Below are 24,233 nucleotides of genomic sequence, written 5' to 3' on the forward strand. Positions count from 1 at the left end.
GAGTGGGGAGATGGGTAAAATAGGGGATGGGAATTTAGGAATGCACTTGTGTGATGAGCAATGGGTGATTAAAATAAAAAATAAAGAACAAATATCTTTATAGATTTAAATATGGCCCCATTAGTTTGGAGAAAGTTTAGATAAGAAATTCAAAATAAGGGCAGCCCTGGTGGCCCAGCAGTTTAGTGCCACCTTCAGCCCAGGGCATGATCCTGGAGACCTGGAATCGAGTCCCATATCAATCAGGCTCCCTGCATGGAGCCTGCTTCTTCCCTCTGCCTGTGTCTGTGCCTCTCTCTCTCTCTCTCTCTCTGTGCATCTCATGAATAAATAAAATAAAATCTTAAAAAAAAAAGAAATTCATAATAAAAGGTAATGGTGAAGAGTGAGAAAGAACCAAATGAACCACAGAATAGGGGTGTAATGGAGCATGAATGGAAGAAACTCCCTCTTTATGTCATGTTTGCCATCAGAATTGTATATTGGAGATAAAGAAGAATTACAGGTCATTTTAGGACCTATCTTTAAGGTTGTTAAAGAACTGACCACAGCATCAAACCTATATCCCCCCACCCACAAAGATGTCAGAAGTAACGCTTTGTGATGTTGAAGCCACCCATTGGCTGGAACAGTTCTTTGATGACCAAAGCCAAAGGATATGACTCCACATTGTCTAAGGGAAAGTGTGTATATGTACATAAACGAAAGTCAGGAGCCCTGAGATAGATCACTAGGAGGCTTAAATATGGTGATAAGATCCACATACCATAAAAGCCTAGCATAAATCTAGAACAATCAAGTATGAGAATGAAACGCCGAATGCCATGCACCAAAGGAAGGAAAAAGCAGAACATTTCTTGTCCCTCCAACAACAAAAAAAATGACAAGGTAAGATGTCTCTATTCATGCTTCTCCTCTTCTTTAGATTTCCATCCTACAACCCCTACACTCTCCTTGTCTTGCAACTCATACCCCTTCTTATAAAGCCTCCCTGCCATCCACCCTCCCTCCTCTTCCTCCAAACTAATGTCCTTATGGCTTCATCTTCTTTTTCTAACAGGTGCAAAAGGAAGTCATAAGAGCAACATTAGGCCATCAACAGAATTTGGATAAAATGAAGAACACAAAAAATCCAACAATAATAGTCTGTTACTACAGAACAAACAAGAAAATACATCAGAATCAGCTGGAGTCTGAACAAGAGACCCCAGAGAGCTCTGATGATCCAAGCAGTGGCCTGTCAGTGGCAGAGGCCAGAGATCTGGGCCTATCTACATGAGAATGCAATGGAGAAAGCCAACTACAGAGAGACCACATCTGAAAAATAGGGGTGATGACAATAAAATCAAGGTATCAACAACAATAACAAAAATTAACCAATAAATAAAGATGCAATCTATATGAATCCTGAGTAGTTATTGGATCTACTAGTCAATTACTAGTGAAATTACTATGAAAAGGACTGAAAGGTAGATCTAAACAAGCAGTTGTTAAATAAAATTTCTAATGTCTACGCTTTCATATAAATTATATCTAGCATCAAGTAACCTTTGAAGTATTATAGGAGCTCTGTTTTATAGTGATTGAAATTAATTGTTTTGGAGTGAGGCAGGTATGTTTTAATGATTGAAGCATATTTTTCTTAAATATAGAGATACCTAAATGCTACTAAAGTAAATACTAAACACTCATCTGATACCATATCATTAGGCTTTGCCTAGGCCTTTAAAGGAAATAGGGATTTGAATTCCAATCATGTAAATAAGTATGTTTTATTTGCTACTTTCTACATCAACAAATAAAATTTCTAAATTAAGATCCGTGTCCTTGTGTTCTTAAGAGAGATATAGTCATTTCCCCCACAAGTATATCTGTGGAAAAGTTTTTTTTATTACCATTTCTCACCATATTTTAGAGAAATAATATGTGAAATTTATGATTTCTATTTATATTTCTCTTAAAAGTGTTTTTACATGTATTCTCACAGAATATCAACGAATGCAATGAGGCCATTACAATAGTATCACAAAGAATAACATATTTGGGAGTTAACTTAAGCAAGGAAGTGAAAGACTCATAAGCTATAAATTATATAACACTAATGAAAGATTTTAAAAAAGAAATAAGTGAAAGACATTTTAGATTCATGGGTCGATTTAATATTGTTAAATGTCCATACTACCCTAAGCAATTTACATATTCAATGCTATTCCCATCAAAATCTCAATGGCATTTCTTACAGAAATAGAAAAAGAAAATTCTAAAATTCATATGGAACAAAAAAGACCCAGAAGAGGTGAAGCAATCTTGAAAAAGAAGAACAAAGTTGGAGGCATCACAATTCCAGTTTTTAAAATCAGTGTTCCAAAACTATTATAATTAAAACTATTGTACTAGCATAAAAATAGACCTATAGATCAATGGAACACAATAAAGAGACCAGAAACAAGTCCACACATCTATAGTCAACTGTCCTGAAATAAGAGTGTAAGAAAATATAGAGAGAGTAGTCTCTTCAATAAATGATTTGGGGAAAAAGGCTATCTATTTTCAAAACAATGGAATTGGACTCCTATCTTACACCATTCAAAACAAAAATCAGCTTAAAGAGGATTGAAGACTTGAAACACAAGATTTGAAACTGTAAAATTCCTAGAAGAAAACATGGGGGGGATAGCTTTATGATCTTGGTCTCAGCAATGATTTCATGGATGTGACAACAAAAGCAGAGGCAACATGGGATCCCTGGGTGGCTCAGCAGTTTGGCGCCTGCCTTCGGCCCAGGGCATGACCCTGGAATCCCAGGATCGGGTCCCACATGTTTCTGTGGAAAGTGTCTCTGCCTCAGTGTCTCTGCCTATCTCTGTCTCTCATGAATAAATAAATAAAATCTTTAAAAAAAAGCACAAGCAACAAATGCAAAAATAGACAAGTGGAAGTGAGACTACATAAAAATAAAACCACAAAAGAATGATTGTCATCAGGGTGAAAGAGAAATCCACAGAATGAGAGAAAACGTTTATAAACCACATATTCAATAAAGGTAAATATCCAAAAGATACAAGAAACAACCATAATTTAATAATAAAATGACAATTTAATTTAAAAATGGGCAAAGGACTTGAATAGACATTTATTCAAAGAAGACCTACAAATTGCCAAGAAGTCTACAAAAAGATGTTTAAAATCACTATCAGGGAAATACAGATAGAAATTACAATAAGCTACCACATACCTCATACATGTTAGGAAACCTATTATCATAAAATCAAAAGACAACAAATGTAGGTGAGTATGTTATGAAATTGGAAGCCTTGGACACTGTTTGTGGAAATGTAAATGATCTGTCTAGCCACTATGGAAAGCAGTATGAAGTTTCCTAAAAAATTCAAAATAAATCTACCATATGATTCAGCAATCCCACTCCTAGATATATATCCAAAGAATAAAATTAGGATCTCAAAGACATATCTGCACTTCTAAGTTCATTATAGTATCAATCACAAGCCAAGATGAGGGAAAAACCCACATGTTCATCGACAGAAGAATGGATTAAAAAACCGTGGCAAATATATGCAATGAACATTATTCAGCATTAAAAAAAGAAGGAAATCCTACCATTTGCAACAACATGGATGGACCTGGAAGTGAAATAAATCAGGCAGTGAGGGACAAAGACTGCATCATTCCACTTATATGAGGCATACAAAACAGCAAACTCATGGAAGCAGAAAACAGAATGGTAGTTGCCTGGAGGAAGGGGAAAAATGGGTAATTGCTGTCAGTGGGTCAAGCTAAGTTCTAACTTTCTGCTGTATAACAGTGCCTGTAGTTAACAATTTAGTGTAATACTTTAAAAATTCATTAATCAGTGCAGCCCTGGTGGCTCAGCAGTTTAGCGCCTCCTGCAGCCCAGGGCGTGATCCTGGAGACACTGGATCGAGTCCCGCGTCGGGCTCCCTGCATGGAGCCTGCTTCTTCCTCTGCCCGTGTCTCTGCCTCTCTCTCTCTCTGCATCTCTATGAATAAATAAATAAAATCTTTTAAAAGAAATAAATAAAAATTCGTTAATCAGGTCTCATGTTAAGTAATCTTATCACAAAAAGAAAGAGAAAAGGAGAAGGAATGGAAGGAAGGAGGGAGGGAGAGAGAAAGAGAAAGCCAAAGGGACACAAGGACACATATTTTTATGTGTCTTACATATTTGGAATAAGTCCCACTGGTTTGGTATATAATCATTTTATTTATTACTAGATCCAGTTTGCTAAAATTATGTTGATTTTCACGTCTAAACTCAAGAAAGAGAATGAGTTTTGTCTTCGGTACTTTTGGTTTTTTTTTTGCATTACAATAAAACTGGCTACACAACAAGTGATGGAAGTGTTCTCATCTTCTGTTTTCTGCAAGAAATATGTAAAATTGGTGCCAGTTATCTAATTGATAGGATTCACCAGTGAAACCATCTGGGCCTGGAGATATTTTGGGGGAAGATTTTCAAATATAGACTATTCAATTTGGCAGTTTCATCTTGGTTGAGTTGTTGTGGTCTTTTTGTTAAGGAATTGGTCCATTTCTTCAAAGTTGTTGAATTTATGAGCATAGAGCTGTTTATAGTATTCCCTCATTATCTTATAAATGGCTTCAAGCTAATGACATTCTTCTTTTTATCTCAGTTTGATAATTTGTAACTTCTTTTATTTTTGTTAGTCTTAGAACTTGCTATGGTCTGAATACTGCCCAATTCCTTTGTTGGAACCTCACTCCTTATGTGGTGATATTAGAGGGTAAGGCTTTTGAGGGTGTTTAGGAGATGAGGACAGAGGCTTCATGAATGGGATTAGTGCTCTTATAAAAGAGGTCTGACAGAGTTCCCCACAGCCTTTAGCCATGTGAGGATACAAGTATTGACTGAGAAAAGAGCCCTCACCTGACCACTTGGGCACTCTGATCCTGAACTTCCAGACTCCAGAATGTGAGAAGTGAATTTCGATTCTTTATTTAAGTCACCTGCTCTGTGATATTTTGTTATAGCAACCTGAATAAAGATAGAGATTAATCAATTTCATGTTTTTCTCCCCAACAACTGCTTTTTTTTTTTTATTTTTTATTTTTTATTGGTGTTCAATTTACTAACATACAGAATAACCCCCAGTGCCTGTCACCCATTCACTCCCACCCCCCGCCCTCCTCCCCTTCTACCACCCCTAGTTCATTTCCCAGAGTTAGCAGTCTTTACGTTCTGTCTCCCTTTCTGATATTTCCCACACATTTCTTCTCCCTTCCCTTATTTTCCCTTTCACTATTATTTATATTCCCCAAATGAATGAGAACATATAATGTTTGTCCTTCTCCGACTGACTTACTTCACTCAGCATAATACCCTCCAGTTCCATCCACGTTGAAGCAAATGGTGGGTATTTGTCATTTCTAATAGCTGAGTAATATTCCATTGTATACATAAACCACATCTTCTTTATCCATTCATCTTTCGTTGGACACCGAGGCTCCTTCCACAGTTTGGCTATAGTGGCCATTGCTGCTAGAAACATCGGGGTGCAAGTGTCCCGGCGTTTCATTGCATTTGTATCTTTGGGGTAAATCCCCAACAGTGCAATTGCTGGGTCGTAGGGCAGGTATATTTTTAACTGTTTGAGGAACCTCCACACAGTTTTCCAGAGTGGCTGCACCAGTTCACATTCCCACCAACAGTGTAAGAGGGTTCCCTTTTCTCCGCATCCTCTCCAACATTTGTGGTTTCCTGTCTTGTTAATTTTCCCCATTCTCACTGGTGTGAGGTGGTATCTCATTGTAGTTTTGATTTGTATTTCCCTGATGGCAAGTGATGCAGAGCATTTTCTCATATGCATGTTGGCCATGTCTATGTCTTCCTCTGTGAGATTTCTGTTCATGTCTTTTGCCCATTTCATGATTGGATTGTTTGTTTCTTTGGTGTTGAGTTTAATAAGTTCTTTGTAGATCTTGGAAACTAGCCCTTTATCTGATATGTCATTTGCAAATATCTTCTCCCATTCTGTAGGTTGTCTTTGAGTTTTGTTGACTGTATCCTTTGCTGTGCAAAAGCTTCTTATCTTGATGAAGTCCCAATAGTTCATTTTTGCTTTTGTTTCTTTTGCCTTTGTGGATGTATCTTGCAAGAAGTTACTATGGCCGAGTTCAAAAAGGGTGTTGCCTGTGTTCTTCTCTAGGATTTTGATGGAATCTTGTCTCACATTTAGATCTTTCATCCATTTTGAGTTTATCTTTGTGTATGGTGAAAGAGAGTGGTCTAGTTTCATTCTTCTGCATGTGGATGTCCAATTTTCCCAGCACCATTTATTGAAGAGACTGTCTTTCTTCCAATGGATAGTCTTTCCTCCTTTATCGAATATTAGTTGCCCATAAAGTTCAGGGTCCACTTCTGGATTCTCTATTCTGTTCCACTGATCTATGTGTCTGTTTTTGTGCCAGTACCACACTGTCTTGATGACCACAGCTTTGTAGTACAACCTGAAATCTGGCATTGTGATGCCCCCAGATATGGTTTTCTTTTTTAAAATTCCCCTGGCTATTCGGGGTCTTTTCTGATTCCACACAAATCTTAAAATAATTTGTTCTAACTCTCTGAAGAAAGTCCATGGTATTTTGATAGGGATTGCATTAAACGTGTATATTGCCCTGGGTAACATTGACATTTTCACAATATTAATTCTGCCAATCCATGAGCATGGAATATTTTTCCATCTCTTTGTGTCTTCCTCAATTTCTTTCAGAAGTGTTCTATAGTTTTGAGGGTATAGATCCTTTACATCTTTGGTTAGGTTTATTCCTAGGTATCTTATGCTTTTGGGTGCAATTGTAAATGGGATTGACTCCTTAATTTCTCTTTCTTCAGTCTCATTGTTAGTGTATAGAAATGCCACTGACTTCTGGGCATTGATTTTGTATCCTGCCACGCTACCGAATTGCTGTATGAGTTCTAGCAATCTTGGGGTGGAGTCTTTTGGGTTTTCTATGTAGAGTATCATGTCATCGGCGAAGAGAGAGAGTTTGACTTCTTCTTTGCCAATTTGAATGCCTTTAATGTCTTTTTGTTGTCTGATTGCTGAGGCTAGGACTTCCAGTACTATGTTGAATAGCAGTGGTGAGAGTGGACATCCCTGTCTTGTTCCTGATCTTAGGGGAAAGGCTCCCAGTGCTTCCCCATTGAGAATGATATTTGCTGTGGGCTTTTCATAGATGGCTTTTAAGATGTCGAGGAATGTTCCCTCTATCCCTACACTCTGAAGAGTTTTAATCAGGAATGGATGCTGTATTTTGTCAAATGCTTTCTCTGCATCCAATGAGAGGATCATATGGTTCTTGGTTTTTCTCTTGCTGATATGATGAATCACATTGATTGTTTTACGGGTGTTGAACCAGCCTTGTGTCCCAGGGATAAATCCTACTTGGTCATGGTGAATAATTTTCTTAATGTACTGTTGGATCCTATTGGCCAGTATCTTGTTGAGAATTTTTGCATCCATGTTCATCAGGGATATTGGTCTGTAATTCTCCTTTTTGGCGGGGTCTTTGTCTGGCTTTGGAATTAAGGTGATGCTGGCTTCATAGAATGAATTTGGAAGTACTCCATCTCTTTCTATCTTTCCAAACAGCTTTAGGAGAATAGGTATGATTTCTTCTTTAAACGTTTGATAAAATTCTCCTGGGAAGCCATCTGGCCCTGGACTCTTGTGTCTTGGGAGGTTTTTGATGACTGCTTCAATTTCCTCCCTGGTTATTGGCCTGTTCAGGTTTTCTATTTCTTCCTGTTCCAGTTTTGGTAGTTTGTGGCTTTCCAGGAATGCGTCCATTTCTTCTAGATTGCCTAATTTATTGGCGTATAGCTGTTCATAATATGTTTTTAAAATCGTTTGTATTTCCTTGGTGTTGGTAGTGATCTCTCCTTTCTCATTCATGATTTTATTAATTTGAGTCTTCTCTCTCTTCTTTTTAATAAGGCTGGCTAATGGTTTATCTATCTTATTAATTCTTTCAAAGAACCAACTCCTGGTTCTGTTGATCTGTTCCACAGTTCTTCTGGTCTCGATTTCGTTGAGTTCTGCTCGAATCTTTATTAACTCCCTTCTTCTCTTGGGTGTAGGATCTATTTGCTGTTTTTTCTCTAGCTCCTTTATGTGTAAGGTTAGCTTTTGTATTTGAGTTCTTTCCAGTTTTTGAATGGATGCTTGTATTGCGATGTATTTCCCCCTTAGGACTGCTTTTGCTGCATCCCAAAGATTTTGAACGGTTGTATCTTCATTCTCATTAGTTTCCATGAATCTTTTTAATTCTTCCTTAATTTCCTGGTTGACCCTTTTATCTTTTAGCAGGATGGTCCTTAACCTCCATGTGTTTGAGGTCCTTCCAAATTTCTTGTTGTGATTTAGTTCTAATTTCAAGGCATTATGGTCCGAGAATATGCAGGGGACAATCCCAATCTTTTGGTATCGGTTCAGACCCGATTTGTGACCCAATATGTGGTCTATTCTGGAGAAAGTTCCATGTGCGCTTGAGAAGAATGTGTATTCAGTTGAGTTTGGATGTAAAGTTCTGTAGATATCTGTGAAATCCATCTGGTCCAGTGTATCATCTAAAGCTCTCGTTTCTTTGGAGATGTTTTGCTTAGAAGACCTATCGAGTATAGAAAGAGCTAGATTGAAGTCACCAAGTATAAGTGTATTATTATCTAAGTATTTCTTCACTTTGGTTAATAATTGCTTTATATATTTGGCAGCTCCCACATTCGGAGCATATATATTGAGGATTGTTAAGTCCTCTTGTTGAATAGATCCTTTAAGTATGATATAGTGTCCCTCTTCATCTCTCACTACAGTCTTTGGGGTAAATTTTAGTTTATCTGATATAAGGATGGCTACCCCTGCTTTCTTTTGAGGACCATTCGAATGGTAAATGGTTCTCCAACCTTTTATTTTCAGGCTGTAGGTGTCCTTCTGTCTAAAATGAGTCTCTTGTAGACAGCAAATAGATGGGTCCTGCTTTTTTATCCAGTCTGAAACCCTGCGCCTTTTGATGGGGTCATTAAGCCCGTTCACATTCAGAGTTACTATTGAGAGATATGAGTTTAGTGTCATCATGATATCTATTCAGTCCTTGTTTTTGTGGACTGTTCCACTGAACTTCTTCTTAAAGGGGAATTTTAAGAGGCCCCCTTAAAATTTCTTGCAGAGCTGGTTTGGAGGTCACATATTCTTTTAGTTGCTGCCTGTCTTGGAAGCTCTTTATCTCTCCTTCCATTTTGAATGAGAGCCTTGCTGGATAAAGTATTCTTGGTTGCATGTTCTTTTCATTTAGGACCCTGAATATATCCTGCCAGCCCTTTCTGGCCTGCCAGGTCTCTGTGGAGAGGTCTGCTGTTACCCTAATACTCCTCCCCATAAAAGTCAGGGATTTCTTGTCTCTTGCTGCTTTAAGGATCTTCTCTTTATCTTTGGAATTTGCAAGCTTCACAATTAAATGTCGAGGTGTTGAACGGTTTTTATTGATTTTAGGGGGGGATCTCTCTATTTCCTGGATCTGAATGCCTGTTTCCCTTCCCAGATTAGGAAAGTTTTCAGCTAGAATTTGTTCAAATACATATTCTGGCCCTCTGTCCCTTTCGGCGCCCTCGGGAACCCCAATTAAACGTAGGTTTTTCTTCCTCAGGCTGTCGTTTATTTCCCTTAATCTATCTTCATGGTCTTTTAATTGTTTGTCTCTTTTTTCCTCAGTTTCCCTCTTTGCTATCAACTTGTCTTCTAGGTCACTCACTCGTTCTTCCACCTCGTTAACCCTCGTCGTTAGGACTTCTAGTTTGGATTGCATCTCATTCAATTGATTTTTAATTTCTGCCTGATTAGCTCTAAATTCTGCAGTCATGAAGTCTCTTGAGTCCTTTATACTTTTTTCTAGAGCCACCAGTAGCTGTATAATAGTGCTTCTGAATTGGCTTTCTGACATTGAATTGTAATCCAGATTTTGTAACTCTGTGGGAGAGAGGACTGTTTCTGATTCTTTCTTTTGAGGTGAGGTTTTCCTTCTAGTCATTTTGCTCAGTGCAGAGTGGCCAAAAGCAAGTTGTATTGGGAAAAAGAGAAAAAGAGAGGAGAGAAAGAAGGAAAGAAAAGAGAAAGAGAAAAAAAAAGGGAAGAAAAAAAAAAACGAAAAAAAAAAAAAGAAGAAAAAGAGAAAGAAAAAGAAAGGAGAAAAAAAAGGGGGTGGGGGAAGGAAACAAATCAAAAAGCAAAACAAAACAAAAACAAAAACAAAAACAAACAAACAAAAAAAGAACCACCGGGGAGTATCTTCTGATTCTGTGTACTTTAAGTCCCTTGGCTTCCCCTGGAAGTTGTCCGTCTAGCTGGTGTTCTGGGGGAGGGGCCTGTTGTGCTGATTTTCAGGTGTTAGCAGTTGGGGGAGCTGCTGTGCCCCTGCCTGGTGCAGGGCTCGGTGGGGGTTGTTTACCCCGTGAGGCCGCAGGAGGAACAGCCCCAGTGGCGGGGCAGCTCTGGAAACCTGGATTCAGCTCCGGCAGGAACTCCGTCTGCAGGGCCTGGAGGCTCCGGGGCGGGGCCGCTGATCTGCTCAGCTGGGGCAGGAGCGTCCTCGCTGTCCTGGGCCCTCCCGGCCTCTGCCTGTCCCGGGGGAGGCGGGATCCTGGGCTGTGTCCCGGCGCCCTGTGCTCCGGAGCCTGCGCTGGTGGATTCGCGCTCCCGGGCCGCGCAGCCCCCTCCGCGGAGCCGCCCCCGAGCCCCCCGAGCTGCTCCGGGTGCCGCCGTGCGCGCTGCAGCCCTTAGGGAGCTCGGCGCACTCTCCTGGGCGCGCAGTTGCTGTTACTGTCCCCGGGAGCCCGAGGGCATCCCCGCCCTCCTGGGTCCTGCTCCACCTCCCCGCGAGCCCCTTTCCCCCGGGAAGGTCGGTGCAGCTCCTGCTCCTCCGGGACGGGGCTCTCCTGTCCTGGGGACACTCGCCCCGGCCTCAGCCCGGCTCCTCGCGGGCCCCTCCCCCTTGGAGGCCTTTTGTGTCTTTATTTCTTTTTCCCCGTCTTCCTACCTGATAGAAGCGCGAACTCTTCTCACTGTAGCATTCCAGCTGGTCTCTCTTTGAATCTCAGGCCGAATTCATAGATTTTCAGGATGATTGGAAGGTTTTCTAGGTAGTTTGGTGGAGACAGGTGATTTGGGGACCCTGCTCTTCCGCCATCTTGCTCCTCCCCCAACAACTGCTTTTTTTAACAGATTTTCCCCACATTTCTTCATTTTCATTAAGTTCTCATTTATTTGCTTCTGCCTTATTTGGGACTATTTTTCTCCTTTTTTTTTTCTACTTGAGGTAGGAATGCATTGATTTGAGACCTTTTGTCTTTTCTAATGTAAGTTATTATCACTAAACATTTTCTTCTTAGCACATTTTAGTTAAAATCTAGACATTTTTGGTATCCCTGGGTGGCGCAGCGGTTTGGCGCCTGCCTTTGGCCCGGGGCGCGATCCTGAAGACCCAGGATCGAATCCCACGTCGGGCTCCCGGTGCATGGAGCCTGCTTCTCCCTCTGCCTGTGTCTCTGCACCTCTCTCTCTCTGTGACTATCATAAATAAATAAAAATTAAAAAAAAAATCTAGACATTTTTATATCTTGTATTTTCATTCAGTTCTGGGTATTTGTTTTAATTTCTTTTGACACTGCCTCTTTGACCTATGGGTCACTAGGAGTGTGTTGTTTAATTCCTATGTATTTGGAGACTTTCTTGTCTTTCTGATGTTGATTTATATTTTAATTCCATGTGGTCAGAGAACAGAATCTGTACAATTTTAATTCTGTTAAATATTGTAAGTTTTATTTTATGGATATGGTCTACCTTGGTAAATGTTCCACAGGCCCACAAAAAGATGCACACTGTGCTAATGGTTGTTGGTCAAAGTCTTCTTTAAATGCCAGTTAGATCCTAGTGGTCAATTATGCTGTTTTTGTATATCCTCTCTGATTTCTATATACTAATTTTATCAGTTTCTTATAAAGATACATTGAGGATCTAATAAATTTGGATTTTCCTGTATCTCCTTTTAGTGCTGTAAGTTTTGTGTTTTTGTATTTCGAAGTTCTATTTGGTGGGTACACACTTAGAATGGTTATGTTTTCCTTGTAGTATTGTTTCTAGGTAATGTAGGGAGTTTCAGATCATGGGGACAAAGAGACCTCCTAGGCCATAATGTTTATAGTGACATGATCTCCCCTCCCAGTGTTGCCAGGCCACCCAGGTGTCTCAGTGTGTGCATGTGCGTGTATGTGTGTGAGGATGTTGGGTGAGGAAAGATCCATCTCAGGTTTAGTGAGTAAAGAGATAACTTCTCTTGGCTGGTTTTATCATCAGCTGGGATCCTTATCAATCCCTATTGCTGCTGATGATGATGGGAGGGACTTTTGCTCAGTCTAGGAGAAGAATGAGCCTACCTGGGCCGCCTGCTGTTGACAAACAGAAATGGGAAAATATTTGCCACAGGTGGTCTTCTGCTGTGTGGGAGTTGAAAGACCCACCACAACAGTGTTGTTCCTCCAGCCCTGGATCCCTAATCTCTATCTTTCAGAGTTCTCTTTTTGTTGATATTTCCAGTGTTTATAGTTTGCATTTAGTGGGGAAAGTCGGGTAGAAACAGCCCTATCCCATAATACCTGGACAAGAAATCACTTTTTGTAAATTAAACTGAGGCTTCTCAAAGGGCTACAACTGCTAGTAGTATCCTTAAAAGTGAAAATAATCCCCATATTCCATGTTATTGTTAAGAACACATAAAATAATACTCAAAACGATAGCTTTTATTATCATAATTATGATTTTGTTATAATCATTGATATAAAAAATCATTGATATATTATTTTATCATTAATATTGAAGTATTATCAAAGATGTCTGAAATAAAGAGTTCCAGACCTTTTGACATAATATGATTATAAAACATTAGTACTTTGTTTAGGTACATACCAAACCTCTAATTTGATAGTAATACACCAGGGACATAGAGCATACTTTATATTTTTCATCGTATTTTATTTTTAGAGTATAATTTTTAAAACTCACCTTAATTATTGCTTTTGACTAAGATAAAAAGCACTATCAATTAAATTAAATTGTTTGAAATTTCTAAAATTTTGAAGGATTTTAACAACTTAGAGGAAATGTGTTCTCAAGAATAATTATGAAAAATTAAAACTACAATATTAGTTTGATTTACCTAATTGAATAAAAATGAATAATAATGAAAACAATCTGTTGTCCACTCTTTAGTTGACATTTATCATATTCATATAAATTTTCATTGAATAAATCTTTGTTGAAGACAATGAAAATTGTATGTATAAAAATTGAGAAGTTTTTTTTTTTTTTTTTTTTTTTTTTGTCTGTGACTTCAAGAAAAGCGTAGTCAATGTAAACAAGTTAAAAATGATCCAGGAGCCAATTTTAGGAAAAAACATCCTTGTTAAATATAATATCTTGAAATCTTCAGTTATGGGATAAGATGCCCTGAATGTAGATTTTGGGGGAAAAAAAGCAAAACACAAAACAAAACAAAAAAACCTTGAAATAAGTACACCTGGACTTCTCTGCACAAGCTACTAACAACTATTTGAGGGTAGGAACAGTTGTGTGACAATAAGCAATGGAAAGAGATCTGTGGAACAGAGCAGGAAGGTGGATTTCATAGAGAAGGTGGCCAGTAAGATATTTCTGCTAAAGAAATAGGAAAAGGACCTTTAAGAATTGTGATAACTGGGATGCCTGGGTGGCTCAGTGGTTGAGCGTCTGCCTTTGCTCAGGGCATGATCCCAGAGTCCTGGAATCAAGTCCCACACCGGGTTCCCTGCAAGGAGCCTGCCTCTCCTTCTGCCTATGTCTCTGCCTCTCTCTCTCTCTGTGTCATGAATAAATAAATAATTAAAAAAAAAAACCACAGTACCTGAATTATATACAGGATTCCATTAAAAAAAAAAAAAGAATTGTGATAATTAATACTTGACTTTAGGTTGTCAGTGGTGATATGATATAAATATGATATTTTGTCCTAGTACATCAATGAAAGTTTACATGACATGTATCTACTTGGGGTAAATAAAACGATTAACAGAGTGTTTAGTCTGTGGTGATAACATGCAGATAGTATATGCGAAACATTGAAATTACCCCACAAAAAAATTATACTTTAAAAACAAATAGTCTTAGCTAACTAAAAGGAGGGTAAGCCCCCTCTCCTCTTTCCTCTAAGAATTTCTTGTTAAAATTAAAAAATATATATACTAGGCCTTTTACTATACATCATTTGAGAGTTTTAGTCATTTGTAGTTGATTCTAAATGTACAAATTGCTCTGCATGATATGGCAATATCTGCTAAAATGGAATTAGGCTAAGGTTACTGGGCTGTGACAAATGTTCCTAAGTTGCTTAGAAGAGCTAAAGAAATCTTCAGAGGTAATGCTTAAGCTGACTTTGAAAAATAAACATGACTATCAGGTGGACAAGGGAAGAAAAAAGTATTTCTAAAAGAGGGAATGATCTGACAAAAAGAAGCACAAAAGGATTATGTATAGGGAAAAAAAAAGAAAATTTTTGGCATGGCTAGAGCATAAGTGAAGTATGGAGGAGAATGGAATGTTGGAGCTTGGGTGAAAACCAGGAGCTAAAAAGGAAAGACTTTGAATGCCACACTATGCATGGCACAAATAAACTATCTGATAGGCAATAAATAATTGGTGACCGTTCAACATTTTTAAGGTGGAAATGATGTAATCAGTATTGACTATTGGAAAAATAATTCTTGTGCATGTACAAAGTAAAACTGAGTAGAAGATAATACCACACAAGGAAAGTGAGAATAAATTCGTGAAAAATTCAATTTAATTGAACATGGAGGTCTAAACCAAAAGTAGGAGTAGTTAACAGGAATTGGTAAATACAGAAATATGTTAGTGCATAAACATAGAGAGTCTGAGGGACAATGTGTTAGATGATGAACTTCACCAATTTCCAAAATACATAAGATGGTATGGGCTTGGGGGGTAGTATAAAATGGCTGAATTCAGCTTTCAGGATCATATGGAATAAAGGCTTGAAGATCCTATGGAATATAGAAATGTTCAATAAGTAATTGAGCCAGAACAGGAAAGAAAGTTTGTGCTAAAGAAAAAGAGAAGTAATTGTTTGTCATGTGGTAGTTGAAGCCTAAAGTATGAATGAAATAACTCAAATAAATCCATAGATTTAAAAGGACAGAAAGAAAAGAAGATCAAGCCATGTTACACATAAAGTACATTTAGAGACTAGATGTATGTATGAAGAGTTGCCTGGGCCAGAGATTTAGGGGGTTCCAAGACATAAGGGAAGAAGAAGGAATATAAAAACGAAGAAAAGTGTGTCAAGAAGCAAAATGTAATCAACGGTTTCAGAAGCCACAGAGAAGCCAGGCATGAAAGGCCTGAGGTACACTCTTTGTACTTAGCACACAAGAAAGACATTGACAACTTTATTTAAAGTACTTTCAGTGAACAGTGAGAGCTTGTTCTATGTTACAGTATGTTGAGGCACCAGTGCACAGTGAGGCAGTAATGACAGTGATTAGTCTACTTCCTGAGGAGCTTGTCTGTGAGTAGGAGAGAGATTTTTGTTTCAAAGAGCAACATGGTAAGTGAAGAAAGATGTGGGGATTTTCCTTGTTGCAAGATGAAAGCAATTTGAAGTCAGTGTATGTTTGGGGAGATATATAGAGAGAGACAGAGAGAAAGAAAGGAGAAGAGAAGAGAAAGAAGAGGAAGAGAAGAGGAGAAGAGAAGAGAAGAGGAGAGGAGGAAGAGAAGAGAAAGAAAGAAGAGAAGAGAAGAAGAGAAGGGAAAGAGAGAAGAGAAGAAGAGAAGAGAAGAGAAGAGAAAGAAGAGAAGAGAAGAGAAGAGAAGAGAAGAGAAGAGAAGAGAAGAGAAGAGAAGAGAAGAGAAGAGAGGAGAGGAGAGGAGAGGAGAGGAGATGGGAGGGGAGGGGAGGGGAAGGGAGGAGAGGGGAGGAGAGGAGAGAAGAGGAGAAGAGAAGAAAAGAAAAGGTAAAGGTATAGGGAAGAAGGAGATAATTAATTATTTTAGCACCAATGTCTCTGACACTTGCCTTTTGAGATTGGGAATACTAAAAAAGGCAGACTTTTGTGGCAAAGGAGATCCTTTCAGCAAAGGACTGAGTTAGCTTTGGAAGGCCATAGACATGGGATGGGTGTGCTAGCAAAGCAGAAGAATAAAGAGTCTGGAGCTATGTACAAAGTATGGGCAGGGGATAAAGCATGAGCATTCAATGAGTAAACAGTCTTGAAAACAATTATAATTTCAGCATATGTAATTGCCTGGAGAATGTAGGTAGAAAGGCAAGAGAATAAGTCCTAGACCAAATCCCAAAGATAATCAGAATTTTAGATGCTGTATCTTGATACGGTTATAAGACCCAATGCCCATTTTTTTTCTATCAACTGTATTGTGATGCTCCCTTTATCTCAGCATGCAATGCATAGTTAATAAAACCTACAACTTTATATAGAGTAAAAATTAGTAGAATGGCATAGATATAATATTAAAGAGACATGAAAGGAATCTATCACGAAAAATGTCTTTCAATATGTAAATTCTGGGACAATTCTACACACAAAACAGTAAGGAAGAATCAAGATTTTACTCTTCATTGTAGAAACATGGTGAATCAAGAAATAAAGACTCATACAACTATGTACCATTAGCATTTCAAATTCCACTTATGATATTGCCCTTTGTGACATGATTTTCCAAAATAATGGAACTTCTGGTAAAATTATGGATTAAATGGTTTTCCTCAAATTAAGACATAGTTTTATTTCTGGCAAATCCCACTTGGATTAAAACTATGAAAGCAATATCTTGTACATATATATGTAAAACAGTTGGATTCTATGATGAAATTTTAAAGTTTATCTGTATACTAGGCAGGTCATTTTAAAAGTATGCAGGGCTATAGAAAATTCTTGATTCTTGTAATGCTATTCTTGTTTTTCAGGATGTCTAATATCCCTGACCCACTGCTCTCAATAATGCTGGAAGTCCAACATTCTAATTGTTATGATAAATAACATGTATTTCCAATAATTTCCAGAAGGCTCTGTAGAGAGATATCCAATCATTAATTTAAGGATGACTACAGGAATAGATCTTCTAAGGAGTATTTTAAAGTGTAGGTTTTATTATTATTTTGATTTTGTGAGGGCAACAAATCAAGAGATGATTGCCATTGGAAAGGTGGTTTGTTACACAGTTTCTAAAGGGGCACTCCATACCACAAAGGGTCATGCAAGAAAGCACCAGGATCATGAAGAAACCTAGGCAAGAGTTAATATTGTGGTTTCCATGAGAAGAAATAGGTGAGTGAGGGTATGCAGATTTAGAAATGATTAGTTTAAATAATTTCAGTAGACTCTGGAGTATTGGCTCTCCTACATTTGGCACCTAGCCCTGAAGTGATTGGGGTAGAGAATATTGGCCAGGGGTATTACAGCCTGATGGGGGAGAGGAAGTAGGGGTGTGGGCTCTGGATTGGTTAGTTTTCCTTGAAACGTATGTTCTCTGGTGAGCCCTTTACTATCTCTATGAATTGGCTAGCCCTCGAGAGGACTGTCTCCCTAGAATCAGTAAAACCTCAGGTATTAAAGCATTATAGTAAAAAGACATGCTAGTACAAAAGAACAGCAAACAAAACCAGAACTTGGTCTTCTGGAAGCCAAAGACATTTCATTCAAGAAAGAGGAAGAAGTCAAAGCTGTTGGATATTATTTCAAGTAAACTATGACAAGGACTGTTATTTAGCAATAGGCAGACAATTTTGATCTGATAAGATTGACATGAGTGGAATCATGGACCATGTCTGATTTCTGAGGACTAGCAAATGAGAACACTGAGCATGGGCTCTTCCAACTTGAGAATTCTAGCTGTGTCAGCAGCCAAAAAGGACCATTAGCCAAAAAGGACTGCCATGTCTCGGAGAAGCTTTTCTAATTTTTTCATTACATTTTTTCATATTTAAATTTTTAGACCAAAATGTAAGCATGTCTAAAAGCTTAAGGGAAGGAAGGTACTTATGGAGAGTGAAAGGTTGAACACACATAGAGGAAATCATTGATTTTTCCCCTGAAAATGTGGGAAGCAAGGGATGAGGAATAAGACAGAAAAATTAACTTTCTGCAGCTCAAGGGGGAAGTGATTCTTTCTAATAGGAAAAAAGGAAGAAAGATCAAATGAAGGTCTTATTTGTAACTTTGGGAACAGGAGGCTGAGAGAAATGTCTTCTGATGATTTCTGTTTTATTCCTGTTTTTCTAAGATGTAGATGAGCTTGTCTGATAAGAATAAGGTGGGAGAAGAAAGGTTGTGAAATTTAAAAATTCAGAAAGTTGGAAATAGCTGTATGGAGATTTGGAGAGAAAGCCAATTAGAGAAATAAATCCTTAAAAGGGTGAGGTGGGGGATTATCTAAAATGTGCAGTGGATATATTTAGAATTTTATGTAAGCTTTTTCTGCCTCTTAAGTGATAAAAATAAGTGTACTGAGAACATATGGTTCCAAAGGAAGTAGTGCATAAGAGTTTCTCATGATAACTTTGTGGAAAAGATTAAATAGTTCTACAGGAATGGGTGTGGGTAATGAAGAAGAATATAGGATAGACCTGGAAGGCATTTCCTCAGGCTATATCTTAAGAAGACAATATATGTAACTGTTCATATCAAACCCAGGAGATTAGAAACTTCTTTGAAACTGTACATCATATATCTAAGCTTATGATTATTCAATATATGGGTTGATTCTTTTAACCAGTTTTACCTTTCATGGTGAGTTGTTTTCATTACACTCTTAAAAAATGAAGGAAATGATCATCCAAACTCAATTTACAGTAGTCAACTTATGGCAAGTTTGATAGATTCTGCACAAAACTGACCAAAGGAATGTGTTATGTTTGCAGAAGGTTTAGTTTTACATTCAGTTTAACAGAAACACAGAATTATTATCTTCCATTCTCAAGAATGAAACTTACCTTTCCCAGACGTTCAAGTAGAGGAGGGAGGGAATGAAAGGCCAGTGCTAAAAAAAAAAAAAAAAAAAAAAAAGAAAGTTCAGGGTTTTTGAAAAAAAAAAAACAGAAAACAAAGCAATAACAGGTGCTCTTTCAGTGGTCATGGTCACTTGTTTTTGAGAAGCCAATAACTAAAATGTAAATCTTCATTCTTTCCCAAGTAGAGTTTAGAAATTTCTAGGTGTTACAAATTAAAATATATATATATATATTTTTTGAACAATTATTTAGACACTGGCTTGGTATCTAAGATGACAAGCCACAAAGAGGTTAATTATTAAGTTCTGGACAGCTAAACATGTATAACACACAATGACTACTGTAATTCAGCCTTATAACATGGTGACTGGAAATACGAACTCCAGAGTTAGATATACCTAATTGATTTTACCCTCTTTAAACTGTGTGACTTAGGGTAAATTATTTATACTTCCTAAGTCTCAAGTTTTCTTTCTTTTTTCTCTTTTTTTTTTTTTAATTCTACCCATGTATTTGACACAGAGAGAGGAGAACAAGTAGGCAGAGCTGCAGGCAGAAGAAGAGGGAGGAACAGACTCCCCTAGGGAGTCCCCTGAAGCCTCATGCAGGGCTTCATCCTACAACCCTGAGATTATGACCTGAGCCAAAGGCAGGCACTTAAACAACTGAGTCCCCCAGGTGCCCCTCAAGTTTTGTCCTCTATAAAATAAGTAGGATAGCACTTACTTCACCATGTAGAATACCGATCAATGAAGTAAGTGTTAAGAAAACTATTATGGTGCCCATTGCATATGAAATATTAATAACAAGACACTAAAGCAGTGCACATGAGTGTTGAAGACATTAATTCAGGCTAAAGGCATTGGGGTACAGAAAGAAAGGATGTCTCCTTTGCTCCCTTCCCCTCACAGTTAAGACTAAATACAAAATCTGAGTCACCTCCAATCAAAAAACTTCCATTAAAAAAAATTCAGTATTAAAGTTGGTGTCAGCATCACCACATTGAAAAATAAATTCTCTGATGCAGGTCATCCCCCTGAGAGAGGCTTTCCATTTTGGGAGCTACATATATTAGATTTTGCTATCAGAAAATGCCCCCACCTCCAAACATCTAAATTACATCAGCTATAATCTGATTTCTCCGAATTTAACAGCAACAAAAAACTATGTTTCCATCTTCAGTGCTTATATCACTACCATGACAAATAGCAATAAAAAAAATAATAGACTCTTGGATTTAGCCTCAAACTTATAACACATCTCTTTGGGTTCATGACCTAATATGAAACTTGTGACTATAAATTCACCCACAAATACATCCATCACCTCAACAAAGCTGCTCAGGTTGAAAACACAAAATAAAAATAAATATTTAGCCTCAACTGTTCTAAACTTCCTTGAATATATCTTGAGCAAAAATATGCACACAATTAACACTTGTGTAAAAATAATCACCAATTTTCAATAAGCCAGAATATTTCCTTGATATCAACTTATTTTTTCACTCAGTTTTAAGTAATAATATATGCAATTTTTCTGGGTATAATAGGTCAAAATAAGAAACATACATATATGATTAACAGTTGGTAAGCATTTTAATGATCCTAAAACTATTCTAAAGACCACTTTGTCCAGAAAAGGATTATTATCCCCATTTTACTGTTGAGAAGATTCATCCAAGATCACACAGTCCTCAATGTAATAGCTAGGTCCTAGTCTGACCCTAAACCTCAGGCTTTCATTCATCATTATTATCTCTTACAATTAGAGAAATTAAGAAACCTGTACTTCAAAATGTCTTTATTGGGCTTTAAGGCTCAGCAGTTGAGTGTCTGCCTTTGGCTCAGGGCATGATCCTGGGATCTGGGATCAAGTCCCACATGGGGCTCCCTGAAACAAGCCTGTTTCTCCCTCTGCCTATGTCTCTACCTCTCTCTGTATGTGGCTCTCATGAATGAATAAATAAATCTAAAAAAATGTAGTTGAGGTCTATATGAAGAATAAGAAGAAAAATATTCACTCTATTTTCAAACTATACCCTCATGTAATGCTTTGTCATTTAGGAGAACAAATGCCTGTTGTCAAAATGAGAGACAAATGTCTTGCAACTAATAATACAAAAATTACTGTATTAGGTGGAGACAGAAATGTACGTGTGAGGAGGTATGTGTTATTTAATAAAATTAACAAGCTGCATAAGAATATGCTATGATAATCTCATTTTTTGCAAAATGTCTTATATATGGCTCATAAACACATAAGAAAATGTGAAAGGTAGACACCAAATGTTTAACTATTCTAAAGAACAAAATTTGAATTTTCTGTTTTAACCCCATACATTTCAACCCCATACATTTAACTCATTTTTGCAATACACATAAATACATTATCATAATCAGTGATATAAACCTTTCTACTGTATAATATGTTGACTTTAGACCCAAGAATATTTCATGAAGAATCCATTATTATCTCAATTCTGTAATTGTGAAAATGAAGATTCAGAAAGGTAAAGTAACTTTCCCAAATTCACAGAAATATTAGTGGCAGAGCTTGAATTTTAGTACAGGTCAAAAGCTTACCTATTTTTCACTGTCTTCACTTGAACCATGTGAAGTCATGCATTCCTCTATCAAATGTACATCTTCAAATTCAGGGTTAGTTTTTTGCTAAGTATAGGTAGATAAACTCTTGATTTGCAGAAACAGGAATGATTAATTTACATCAAACAAATTCTGTCTTAACCTAGACCTAATGTATAACATTTCTTTAATTAAGTAGTTAGTCAGATACCAAATAAAAATAGTTTTTCAAAAAAAAAAAAAACTTCCTAAATCCAAATTTTCTGAAAGGAAGTAAGTTATATTACTGGATTTAAACTAAAATTAAAATGGATGCTTTGGTCTTTTTGAGCAAGGATTTTGGTGGTTACAAGGAGAGGATAGATACACACTGGTGCTTTAAGAGATGGAACCAAAGAGGATCATAAGAAAAGAGGCATTGAAAACAATGGTAACCCACTCATTTCAAATATACAAGGGAAAGATGAATTATTCATTAAATGGCATTAGAGCAATTAGAAAGTCATTGGGAAAAAAGTCACATCTATTTTAATTTTGTACAAAAATAATTTCAGATTGGCATATGATTTAAGCACAGAAAAAAGAAATCCTTAAAATGCAAGAAGAAAGCATGGGAAATTTATTATTATATCAGGATAGAGAACATTTTTTAAAATATAAAGTAACATGAAAAGCTGCAAAAGAAAAGACTACATTAAAAACAGTAATGTTTCCTGGCATAAATATCACAAGCAAAGGTAAAAAACATAGAACAAATGTGAAAATATTGGCAATTAATATCACAGAGAGCTGCAGTTTATTTAGTACATTTAAAAATATGTATTAATAAGAACCAAAATCTTAATGGAATATAGACAAAGTATATGAATAGACAGTTTACAGAAAAGAAAACACAACTAGCTTTTAAGCATATGTGAAATTTCTCAAATAGGCTTCAAGTGGAATCTGTAATGAGTTGCTATTATTTTACCTCTTACATGACAAATATCAGAAACTGTTTAGTTATGTAACGTATTCTTGATCAGAGGGGAGGCATAGGGAATTGAGATAATTCCATACGTTGCTAACAGTAACATATATCGGTTCACACGCTGTATTCTCAAAGTATGTGAACCAATTTAGCAATATCTACTTAGGAATTTAATATAATGTTATACCCTCATCTGCATCATGAAAATTGTCATTCTGTCATTATTTTAATAGTAATTCTCATTGCTATTACTAGCAGAGATGATATACCATATATCTCTTTGCCTTAATGTCTGATCTCATCTTTTACATTGCCCAGAAAATATTGGAAAACTGCTATATTGGAGTCAAAAATTTTCTTTTATTTTTATCTTCAAATTTAGGAAATCATACTTCTTCTCATGACTGCTGTATTAACCAAAGTACATGAAATTACTTGACATATAATATACTTAATATTTACCCTTTAATTCGTTTTATCATTCATTCACCTAAACATTTTGAACATGAAAAGCTGACTAACAGTCATTATCATTTGTCATGAAAAATAATTACCTCCATACCAAAAATAAAAGAATTGGACATAAAATATTAAATAGCTCTTCTACATTTATTAATTTACGATTGTACTACACTTCCCAAAATTTAGCATGCAATATATTAGAGCTTCTGCACTGATTACATTAATTATCCTTACTATCAAATGATAAAACAACATTTCCTAATTTTTATTATCAAAACCACTGCTAGAGAATTCAGTATTTCTTGAGAATGTGACTTTGACAGTGCCATTCCAAGCAACTGTAAGGAAAGCTTGTACACTAATAATGTCCATTAGTACAGAGTGAAGAGAAGCTAAAACAAGAAATCTAAATATGAATTGCCAGGAGCTATTCTTTCTTAAACCACAGAGATAGGCAGGCAAGAAAGAAAAAAGAAAAGTTAAGTTTTTGTGGCATAGCAAGCCACTAATAGCTTGGTAGAAAATAATCTATATAGTTAGTAGGGACTTCTAGTTCCCCCAATAGTGAATGAGCTAACTGGGACCTAATTTCTTACTGAAGAAAAAAATATTGCATAAAAATATTAAGACTATCTGATTAAAGGAATTAGATAATAAGCTCATGGAAAATTTTTGGTTCAGGATGTGGGAGAGGGCAGATGCCGAGTGAAGTCTGTTTTTGAGAGCTTCACGGAGGTAGGGAGAGATATTGAATTTTCAGTATAGTAACTAGTAAATCCTAGTAAAGAAAATACCACTCGTATTTTTACAGAAAAGGTAAATGATCTTTGAATGTTAGAGATTTAAGGAGAAAAAAAAACAATGCAAATAGCTAATGTGTGGATAAATACCAATGATCACTGAGTAATATTTAGTTGGGTTTAAAACTTATATGGAACTAAATTACATGGATATAATAGAATATATTAGGAAGAGCAATAACTAGAGTTAGACTGGTTTATGTTTCTTACATTTTCAAAACAAGTACCAGGGGTGCCTGGTGACTCAGTGGTTGAGCGCCTGCCTTTGGCCCCAGGGCATGATCCTGGAGT

General features: G+C 36.9%; 2 long non-coding RNA genes across 2 annotated transcripts; one reads left to right on the forward strand and one right to left on the reverse strand.

Annotated features, from left to right (window-relative positions):
• The first annotated feature begins 617 nt into the window (after window positions 1-617).
• Window positions 618-1,172, forward strand: LOC144301783 (uncharacterized). The gene is made up of 2 exons (XR_013368641.1): window positions 618-888; window positions 1,061-1,172. It is a non-coding gene; the product is annotated as an uncharacterized LOC144301783 (long non-coding RNA).
• Window positions 1,173-3,077: 1,905 nt separating this feature from the next.
• Window positions 3,078-21,871, reverse strand: LOC144301609 (uncharacterized). The gene is made up of 4 exons (XR_013368370.1): window positions 21,711-21,871; window positions 19,111-19,157; window positions 4,928-5,035; window positions 3,078-4,019 (listed from the first exon to the last, which is right to left on the reverse strand). It is a non-coding gene; the product is annotated as an uncharacterized LOC144301609 (long non-coding RNA).
• Window positions 21,872-24,233: the final 2,362 nt, after the last annotated feature.

The sequence above is a fragment of the Canis aureus genome, chromosome 30, assembly GCF_053574225.1.
Source record: "Canis aureus isolate CA01 chromosome 30, VMU_Caureus_v.1.0, whole genome shotgun sequence".
NCBI classification, from domain to species: Eukaryota; Metazoa; Chordata; class Mammalia; order Carnivora; family Canidae; genus Canis; species Canis aureus.